At 47.3% G+C, this 9,837-nt stretch overlaps 12 non-coding genes across 12 annotated transcripts; 6 read left to right on the top strand and 6 right to left on the bottom strand.

Annotated features, from left to right (window-relative positions):
* The first annotated feature begins 744 nt into the window (after window positions 1-744).
* Window positions 745-826, top strand: trnal-uag. The gene has a single exon. It is a non-coding gene; the product is annotated as a tRNA-Leu (tRNA).
* Window positions 827-1,273: 447 nt separating this feature from the next.
* Window positions 1,274-1,347, bottom strand: trnai-aau. Its single transcript has one exon. It is a non-coding gene; the product is annotated as a tRNA-Ile (tRNA).
* Window positions 1,348-1,861: 514 nt separating this feature from the next.
* trnal-uag lies at window positions 1,862-1,943 on the top strand. The gene has a single exon. It is a non-coding gene; the product is annotated as a tRNA-Leu (tRNA).
* A 447-nt stretch (window positions 1,944-2,390) lies between these two features.
* Window positions 2,391-2,464, bottom strand: trnai-aau. The gene has a single exon. It is a non-coding gene; the product is annotated as a tRNA-Ile (tRNA).
* A 514-nt stretch (window positions 2,465-2,978) lies between these two features.
* trnal-uag lies at window positions 2,979-3,060 on the top strand. The gene has a single exon. It is a non-coding gene; the product is annotated as a tRNA-Leu (tRNA).
* Window positions 3,061-3,507: 447 nt separating this feature from the next.
* On the bottom strand, window positions 3,508-3,581 carry trnai-aau. The gene has a single exon. It is a non-coding gene; the product is annotated as a tRNA-Ile (tRNA).
* Window positions 3,582-5,628: 2,047 nt separating this feature from the next.
* On the bottom strand, window positions 5,629-5,702 carry trnai-aau. Its single transcript has one exon. It is a non-coding gene; the product is annotated as a tRNA-Ile (tRNA).
* Window positions 5,703-6,221: 519 nt separating this feature from the next.
* Window positions 6,222-6,303, top strand: trnal-uag. The gene has a single exon. It is a non-coding gene; the product is annotated as a tRNA-Leu (tRNA).
* A 1,028-nt stretch (window positions 6,304-7,331) lies between these two features.
* trnal-uag lies at window positions 7,332-7,413 on the top strand. Its single transcript has one exon. It is a non-coding gene; the product is annotated as a tRNA-Leu (tRNA).
* Window positions 7,414-7,860: 447 nt separating this feature from the next.
* Window positions 7,861-7,934, bottom strand: trnai-aau. The gene has a single exon. It is a non-coding gene; the product is annotated as a tRNA-Ile (tRNA).
* A 514-nt stretch (window positions 7,935-8,448) lies between these two features.
* trnal-uag lies at window positions 8,449-8,530 on the top strand. Its single transcript has one exon. It is a non-coding gene; the product is annotated as a tRNA-Leu (tRNA).
* Window positions 8,531-8,977: 447 nt separating this feature from the next.
* Window positions 8,978-9,051, bottom strand: trnai-aau. The gene has a single exon. It is a non-coding gene; the product is annotated as a tRNA-Ile (tRNA).
* Window positions 9,052-9,837: the final 786 nt, after the last annotated feature.

Consider the following 9,837-nt stretch of genomic DNA (forward strand, 5'->3'; position numbering starts at 1 on the left):
GCCCACAGTTGGTAAATTGTATTGTATTGTTCAAAAAACAAACAAAAGAACATCAAATATATGTTACTGTGCATTTGTTGCCAAGCCAACAAATATGATTAGAAATTAATTTCTAAAAAAAAAAAACAAAACAAGAAATTAACAACAGTGCTTTAGTTTCGATAGCTTGCATTTTTAACCTGGCTTACACAACCTATTGCTGACTATGTGCATATTGTTTGAATCACTTGATTTATTAATGAGATTAACAGGAGGAAGAGATTCAATTCATCCATCAATCAATACATTTTCTATTGTTTTATACTCCATACGAGGTTCGCTGGGGGGTGCTGTACCACTCCCAGCTGGCACAGGGCGAAAGGCGGGGTACACCCTGGACAGTTCGCCCATGCCACATGTAGAGACAAACATTCACTCTCACACCAACATTCAATCGAGAGTGTCCACTTTACCTAATCCACATTTTGCATGTTTTTGGAATTTGGGAGGAAGCCTGAGAATCCGGAGAAAACCCATGCAAACACAGGGAGAACATACAAACTCAAGTGACAGGTGGCGCCCACTTGCTCAAACCTTAAGACAACAGTCCGCGCACACAATACTAGTGATGGTGGTCAATCCTTGGTGTGCTGAAATCTTCCTTGTCTTTATAACTTTTGGGCAGACAGCAGAGGGAAACACTTCTTCAGGGTAAACGTTCTTCTTTTTGAAGCTGAAAAAGCTGAAAAGTGAAGCCCTTCCACAGGTAGTGTGGCCGAGGGGTCCAAGGCGCTGGATTTAGGCTCCAGTCTCTGAGGAGGCGTGGGTTCAAATCCCACCACTGCCATATGACAATAATTGTTTGAAAGGCTTTCTCTCAGAGCCATAATTTGTGTCCTACCACACTTTGAAGGAGTTCTGTAAAACGTTGCGTGTGGCTGTGGCTTGCGAGTCGTGCCTCACGACGTAGCTTGTTAAAGTCTTGTCGTCGATTACCTAAAAGTTGAACACTTGTCATCCAGGGCACGGAGAGGTCCCTGTACACCGTTAGCTTAATCCGTTGTACCTGCACCAGTGTGACGCTTGCCAACAGACACCAGGCTGTCTTACTGTCTGAATCTCTCCTTTGGCTTAGCAATTTTGGGAGTTGCATGTGTAAACGTGGCTGGTGGTGCTGCACTGGGAGACATTGTTACCGCCAAGCAAAAAAAGACCACAGATTTGAACAATTGACATACTCTGCCACCAGTCTTGCTTGTGGCTTTCTTTTTTTATTGTACGAAGCGGACTTTCATGGCCAGTATGGGGGGTGAACCCATGACCTTGGCGTTATTAGCACCACGCTCTGACCATCTGAGCTAACCGGCCCCTTGTAGTGAGTGTTTGACAAGGTATTTGGCTATCTTCCAGTTGGGTTTCACAGACTAAACAGGCTCAAGTAGGCTGCTGCTGGTTGTGAATCTGCACGTATAACTTAATGTGTATACATGATCGACCTACTGACCTACTGAAGAAGAGTTTGCCCAACTCTTGTTCTCATTTGACACAGTCGTCATCAGCAGAGTGGCGCAGCGGAAGCGTGCTGGGCCCATAACCCAGATGTCGATGGATCGAAACCATCCTCTGCTAAGGCAAGGCTGTGTGTTGTCTGAGAGAATTGCTGACGCTCGTCAAGACAGACAAGTGACAGGTGGCGCCCACTTGCTCAAACCTTAAGACAACAGTCCGTGCACACAATACTAGTGATGGTGGTCAATCCTTGGTGTGCTGAAATCTTCCTTGTCTTTATAACTTTTGGGCAGACAGCAGAGGGAAACACTTCTTCAGGGTAAACGTTCTTCTTTTTGAAGCTGAAAAAGCTGAAAAGTGAAGCCCTTCCACAGGTAGTGTGGCCGAGGGGTCCAAGGCGCTGGATTTAGGCTCCAGTCTCTGAGGAGGCGTGGGTTCAAATCCCACCACTGCCATATGACAATAATTGTTTGAAAGGCTTTCTCTCAGAGCCATAATTTGTGTCCTACCACACTTTGAAGGAGTTCTGTAAAACGTTGCGTGTGGCTGTGGCTTGCGAGTCGTGCCTCACGACGTAGCTTGTTAAAGTCTTGTCGTCGATTACCTAAAAGTTGAACACTTGTCATCCAGGGCACGGAGAGGTCCCTGTACACCGTTAGCTTAATCCGTTGTACCTGCACCAGTGTGAAGCTTGCCAACAGACACCAGGCTGTCTTACTGTCTGAATCTCTCCTTTGGCTTAGCAATTTTGGGAGTTGCATGTGTAAACGTGGCTGGTGGTGCTGCACTGGGAGACATTGTTACCTACAAGCAAAAAAAGACCACCGATTTGAACAATTGACATACTCTGCCACCAGTCTTGCTTGTGGCTTTCTTTTTTTATTGTACGAAGCGGACTTTCATGGCCAGTATGGGGGTTGAACCCATGACCTTGGCGTTATTAGCACCACGCTCTGACCATCTGAGCTAACCGGCCCCTTGTAGTGAGTGTTTGACAAGGTATTTGGCTATCTTCCAGTTGGGTTTCACAGACTAAACAGGCTCAAGTAGGCTGCTGCTGGTGGTGAATCTGCACGTATAACTTAATGTGTATACATGATCGACCTACTGACCTACTGAAGAAGAGTTTGCCCAACTCTTGTTCTCATTTGACACAGTCGTCATCAGCAGAGTGGCGCAGCGGAAGCGTGCTGGGCCCATAACCCAGATGTCGATGGATCGAAACCATCCTCTGCTAAGGCAAGGCTGTGGGTTGTCTGAGAGAATTGCTGACGCTCGTCAAGACAGACAAGTGACAGGTGGCGCCCACTTGCTCAAACCTTAAGACAACAGTCCGTGCACACAATACTAGTGATGGTGGTCAATCCTTGGTGTGCTGAAATCTTCCTTGTCTTTATAACTTTTGGGCAGCCAGCAGAGGGAAACACTTCTTCAGGGTAAACGTTCTTCTTCCTGAAGCTGAAAAAGCTGAAAAGTGAAGCCCTTCCACAGGTAGTGTGGCCGAGGGGTCCAAGGCGCTGGATTTAGGCTCCAGTCTCTGAGGAGGCGTGGGTTCAAATCCCACCACTGCCATATGACAATAATTGTTTGAAAGGCTTTCTCTCAGAGCCATAATTTGTGTCCTACCACACTTTGAAGGAGTTCTGTAAAACGTTGCGTGTGGCTGTGGCTTGCGAGTCGTGCCTCACGACGTAGCTTGTTAAAGTCTTGTCGTCGATTACCTAAAAGTTGAACACTTGTCATCCAGGGCACGGAGAGGTCCCTGTACACCGTTAGCTTAATCCGTTGTACCTGCCCCAGTGTGAAGCTTGCCAACAGACACCAGGCTGTCTTACTGTCTGAATCTCTCCTTTGGCTTAGCAATTTTGGGAGTTGCATGTGTAAACGTGGCTGGTGGTGCTGCACTGGGAGACATTGTTACCGCCAAGCAAAAAAAGACCACAGATTTGAACAATTGACATACTCTGCCACCAGTCTTGCTTGTGGCTTTCTTTTTTTATTGTACGAAGCGGACTTTCATGGCCAGTATGGGGGTTGAACCCATGACCTTGGCGTTATTAGCACCACGCTCTGACCATCTGAGCTAACCGGCCCCTTGTAGTGAGTGTTTGACAAGGTATTTGGCTATCTTCCAGTTGGGTTTCACAGACTAAACAGGCTCAAGTAGGATGCTGCTGGTGGTGAATCTGCACGTATAACTTAATGTGTATACATGATCGACCTACTGACCTACTGAAGAAGAGTTTGCCCAACTCTTGTTCTCATTTGACACAGTCGTCATCAGCAGAGTGGCGCAGCGGAAGCGTGCTGGGCCCATAACAGATGTCGATGGATCGAAACCATCCTCTGCTAAGAGCAAGGCTGTGGTGTTGTCTGAGAAGAATTGCGCTGGCGGCTTCGTCAAGACAGACAAATGACAGGTGAAAGCCCACTTGCTCAAACGCCAAGACAACAGTAGTCCGTGCACACAATATTACTAGTGATGGTGGTCAATCGCTTGGTGTGCCGAAATCTTCCCCTTGTCTTTATAGCACTTTTGGGCGGGCAACGAGGAAAAACACTTCTTCAGGGTAAAAAGCGTTCTTCTTCCTGAAGCTGAAAAGCTCCAGAAAGTGACCCTTCCACAGGTGAATTATTGGCCGGGGTCCAAGCTGGTTGGAGCTCAGTCTCTGAGGAGGCGTGGGTTCAAATCCCACCACTGCCTTATGACAATAATTGTTTGAAAGGCTTTCTCTCAGAGCCATAATTTGTGTCCTACCACACTTTGAAGGAGTTCTGTAAAACGTTGCGTGTGGCTGTGGCTTGCGAGTCGTGCCTCACGACGTAGCTTGTTAAAGTCTTGTCATCGATTACCTAAAAGTTGAACACTTGTCATCCAGGGCACGGAGAGGTCCCTGTACACCGTTAATCAGAACGGCCTGCACCAGTGTGTGAAGCTTGCCAGCAGACACAGGCTGTCTTACTGTCTGAACTCTCCTTTGGCTTGTAATTTTGGGATTGCATGTGTAAAGCGTGGCTGGTACTGCTGCACTGGGAGACATTGTTACCTCAAGCAAGACCACCGATTTGAACAATTGACATACTCTACCACCAGTCTTGCTTGTGGCTTTTCTTTGTGTATGCTGAAGAAGGCGGACTTTCATGGCCAGTATGGGGTTGAACCCCGCTGACCTTGGCGTTAATGCTTTCCGCAGCTCGGCCATCTGAGCTAACCCGGCCCCTTGTAGTGAAGGTGTTTGACAAAGGTATTTGGCTATCTTCAGTTGGGTTTCACAGACTAAACAGGCTCAAGTAGGCTGCTGCTGGTGGTGAATCTGCACGTATAACTTAATGGGTATACATGATCGACCTACTGACCTACTGAAGAAGAGTTTGCCCAACTCTTGTTCTCATTTGACACAGTCGTCATCAGCAGAGTGGCGCAGCGGAAGCGTGCTGGGCCCATAACCCAGATGTCGATTGATCGAAACCATCCTCTGCTAAGGCAAGGCTGTGTGTTGTCTGAGAGAATTGCTGACGCTCGTCAAGACAGACAAGTGACAGGTGGCGCCCACTTGCTCAAACCTTAAGACAACAGTCCGTGCACACAATACTAGTGATGGTGGTCAATACTTGGTGTGCTGAAATCTTCCTTGTCTTTATAACTTTTGGGCAGACAGCAGAGGGAAACACTTCTTCAGGGTAAACGTTCTTCTTCCTGAAGCTGAAAAAGCTGAAAAGTGAAGCCCTTCCACAGGTAGTGTGGCCGAGGGGTCCACGGCGCTGGATTTAGGCTCCAGTCTCTGAGGAGGCGTGGGTTCAATCCACCACTGCCATATGACAACCAAAGGTATTTTGAAGAGCTTTCTCTCCAGAGCCATAATTTGTGTCCTACCACACTTTGGGAAGGGAGTTCTGTAAGCGTTAGGCTGTGGCTTGCGAGTAGGTACTTGCCTCCGCGGCGTAGCTTATTGTTAAAGTCTTGTGGTGGAGTGCCTAAAAGTTGAACACACTTGTCATCCAGTTGCATAGCGTGGCTGAGTGGTGCTGCACTAAGGAACATTATTTCAAGCAAAAAGACCACCGATTTGAACAATTGACATACTCTGCCACCAGTCTTGCTTGTGGCTTTCTTTTTTTATTGTACGAAGCGGACTTTCATGGCCAGTATGGGGGTTGAACCCATGACCTTGGCGTTATTAGCACCACGCTCTGACCATCTGAGCTAACCGGCCCCTTGTAGTGAGTGTTTGACAAGGTATTTGGCTATCTTCCAGTTGGGTGTCACAGACTAAACAGGCTCAAGTAGGCTGCTGCTGGTGGTGAATCTGCACGTATAACTTAATGTGTATACATGATCGACCTACTGACCTACTGAAGAAGAGTTTGCCCAACTCTTGTTCTCATTTGACACAGTCGTCATCAGCAGAGTGGCGCCGCGGAAGCGTGCTGGGCCCATAACCCAGATGTCGATGGATCGAAACCATCCTCTGCTAAGGCAAGGCTGTGTGTTGTCTGAGATAATTGCTGACGCTCGTCAAGTCAAGACAGACAAGTGACAGGTGGCGCCCACTTGCTCAAACCTTAAGACAACAGTCCGTGCACACAATACTAGTGATGGGGGTCAATCCTTGGTGTGCTGAAATCTTCCTTGTCTTTATAACTTTTGGGCAGACAGCAGAGGGAAACACTTCTTCAGGGTAAACGTTCTTCTTCCTGAAGCTGAAAAAGCTGAAAAGTGAAGCCCTTCCACAGGTAGTGTGGCCGAGGGGTCAAAGGCGCTGGATTTAGGCTCCAGTCTCTGAGGAGGCGTGGGTTCAAATCCCACCACTGCCATATGACAATAATTGTTTGAAAGGCTTTCTCTCAGAGCCATAATTTGTGTCCTACCACACTTTGAAGGGGTTCTGTAAAACGTTGCGTGTGGCTGTGGCTTGCGAGTCGTGCCTCACGACATAGCTTGTTAAAGTCTTGTCATCGATTACCTAAAAGTTGAACACTTGTCATCCAAGGCACGGAGAGGTCCCTGTACACCGTTAGCTTAATCCGTTGTACCTGCACCAGTGTGAAGCTTGCCAACAGACACCAGGCTGTCTTACTGTCTGAATCTCTCTCCCTTTGGCTTAACAATTTTGGGAGTGCATGTGTAAGTGGCTGAGTGAATTGTTGCTGCACTGGAGACATTGTTACCTCAAGCAAAAGACCACCGATTTGAACAATTGACCTCTGCCACCAGTCTTGCCCTTGGCTTTCTTTATTATCTGGCCGGACTTTCATAGCCATGGGAGTTGAACCCATGACCTTGGCGTTATTAGCACCGCGGCTCTGACCATCTGGGCTAACCTGACCCCTTGTAGTGAGTGTTTGACAAAAGGTATTTGGCTATCTTCCAGTTGGGTTTCTGAACTAGAACAGGCTCAAGTAGGCTGCTGCTGATTGGTCAGTCTGCGTATAACTTAATGTGTATACATGATCGACCTACTGACCTACTGAAGAAGAGTTTGCCCAACTCTTGTTCTCATTTGACACAGGCGTCATCAGCAGAGTGGCGCAGCGGAAGCGTGCTGGGCCCATAACCCAGATGTCGATGGATCGAAACCATCCTCTGCTAAGGCAAGGCTGTGTGTTGTCTGAGAGAATTGCTGACGCTCGGCAAGACAGACAAGTGACAGGTGGCGCCCACTTGCTCAAACCTTAAGACAACAGTCCGTGCACACAATACTAGTGATGGTGGTCAATCCTTGGTGTGCTGAAATCTTCCTTGTCTTTATAACTTTTGGGCAGACAGCAGAGGGAAACACTTCTTCAGGGTAAACGTTCTTCTTCCTGAAGCTGAAAAAGCTGAAAAGTGAAGCCCTTCCACAGGTAGTGTGGCCGAGGGGTCCAAGGCGCTGGATTTAGGCTCCAGTCTCTGAGGAGGCGTGGGTTCAAATCCCACCACTGCCATATGACAATAATTGTTTGAAAGGCTTTCTCTCAGAGCCATAATTTGTGTCCTACCACACTTTGAAGGAGTTCTGTAAAACGTTGCGTGTGGCTGTGGCTTGCGAGTCGTGCCTCACGACATAGCTTGTTAAAGTCTTGTCATCGATTACCTAAAAGTTGAACACTTGTCATCCAAGGCACGGAGAGGTCCCTGTACACCGTTAGCTTAATCCGTTGTACCTGCACCAGTGTGAAGCTTGCCAACAGACACCAGGCTGTCTTACTGTCTGAATCTCTCCTTTGGCTTAGCAATTTTGGGAGTTGCATGTGTAAACGTGGCTGGTGGTGCTGCACTGGGAGACATTGTTACCGCCAAGCAAAAAAAGACCACAGATTTGAACAATTGACATACTCTGCCACCAGTCTTGCTTGTGGCTTTCTTTTTTTATTGTACGAAGCGGACTTTCATGGCCAGTATGGGGGTTGAACCCATGACCTTGGCGTTATTAGCACCACGCGCTGACCATCTGAGCTAACCGGCCCCTTGTAGTGAGTGTTTGACAAGGTATTTGGCTATCTTTCAGTTGGGTTTCACAGACTAAACAGGCTCAAGTAGGCTGCTGCTGGTGGTGAATCTGCACGTATAACTTAATGTGTATACATGATCGACCTACTGACCTACTGAAGAAGAGTTTGCCAAACTCTTGTTCTCATTTGACACAGTCGTCATCAGCAGAGTGGCGCAGCGGAAGCGTGCTGGGCCCATAACCCAGATGTCGATGGATCGAAACCATCCTCTGCTAAGGCAAGGCTGTGTGTTGTCTGAGAGAATTGCTGACGCTCGTCAAGACAGACAAGTGACAGGTGGCGCCCACTTGCTCAAACCTTAAGACACCAGTCCGTGCACACAATACTAGTGATGGTGGTCAATCCTTGGTGTGCTGAAATCTTCCTTGTCTTTATAACTTTTGGGCAGACAGCAGAGGGAAACACTTCTTCAGGGTAAACGTTCTTCTTCCTGAAGCTGAAAAAGCTGAAAAGTGAAGCCCTTCCACAGGTAGTGTGGCCGAGGGGTCCAAGGCGCTGGATTTAGGCTCCAGTCTCTGAGGAGGCGTGGGTTCAAATCCCACCACTGCCATATGACAATAATTGTTTGAAAGGCTTTCTCTCAGAGCCATAATTTGTGTCCTACCACACTTTGAAGGAGTTCTGTAAAACGTTGCGTGTGGCTGTGGCTTGCGAGTCGTGCCTCACGACGTAGCTTGTTAAAGTCTTGTCGTCGATTACCTAAAAGTTGAACACTTGTCATCCAGGGCACGGAGAGGTCCCTGTACACCGTTAGCTTAATCCGTTGTACCTGCACCAGGGTGAAGCTTGCCAACAGACACCAGGCTGTCTTACTGTCTGAATCTCTCCTTTGGCTTAGCAATTTTGGGAGTTGCATGGGTAAACGTGGCTGGTGGTGCTGCACTGGGAGACATTGTTACCTCCAAGCAAAAAAAGACCACCGATTTGAACAATTGACATACTCTGCCACCAGTCTTGCTTGTGGCTTTCTTTTTTTATTGTACGCAGCGGACTTTCATGGCCAGTATGGGGGTTGAACCCATGACCTTGGCGTTATTAGCACCACGCTCTGACCATCTGAGCTAACCGGCCCCTTGTAGTGAGTGTTTGACAAGGTATTTGGCTATCTTCCAGTGGGGTTTCACAGACTAAACAGGCTCAAGTAGGCTGCTGCTGGTGGTGAATCTGCACGTATAACTTAATGTGTATACATGATCGACCTACTGACCTACTGAAGAAGAGTTTGCCCAACTCTTGTTCTCATTTGACACAGTCGTCATCAGCAGAGTGGCGCAGCGGAAGCGTGCTGGGCCCATAACCCAGATGTCGATGGATCGAAACCATCCTCTGCTAAGGCAAGGCTGTGTGTTGTCTGAGAGAATTGCTGACGCTGGTGAAGATAGAGAGGAGACAGGTGGCACCCATGTTAGTATTTAAGTTAGTGAACTTCATCGTCGCAAACTATCTGTTTTCAGTAAGTTACTTTCAGTTACTTCTGAGACAACGACATAACACCAGTGATGAAAAGAAAGCACCCTGAACCTATTATTAACCACCTATCAAAAACATCATGTCACATTAGTGTTTTTTCAAAGTCACATACAGGGATTAAAAAAAAAATTTTTCATGCTGGACACTATCTTTTAATCAAATGTGTGATTCAGGACGTTATGTGGCAACATTGTTATTACCAAGTTCAATTCTGTCATTTTAAAATGCAAATCATACACACATCAAAACTTGTGTTCCTTCAGATAGTCGTATTATAAGCTGTAACAGGAGCTTGTGAGCATATGCTATAAATATGAATAACAAACCAACCTGTGTGCTTGAATAAGGCGTAAATGACACAGCTTTGGGTAGGAAGTATTAACTGTG

This window comes from Solea senegalensis, unplaced genomic scaffold (assembly GCF_019176455.1).
Source record: "Solea senegalensis isolate Sse05_10M unplaced genomic scaffold, IFAPA_SoseM_1 scf7180000012428, whole genome shotgun sequence".
Classification (NCBI taxonomy): domain Eukaryota; kingdom Metazoa; phylum Chordata; class Actinopteri; order Pleuronectiformes; family Soleidae; genus Solea; species Solea senegalensis.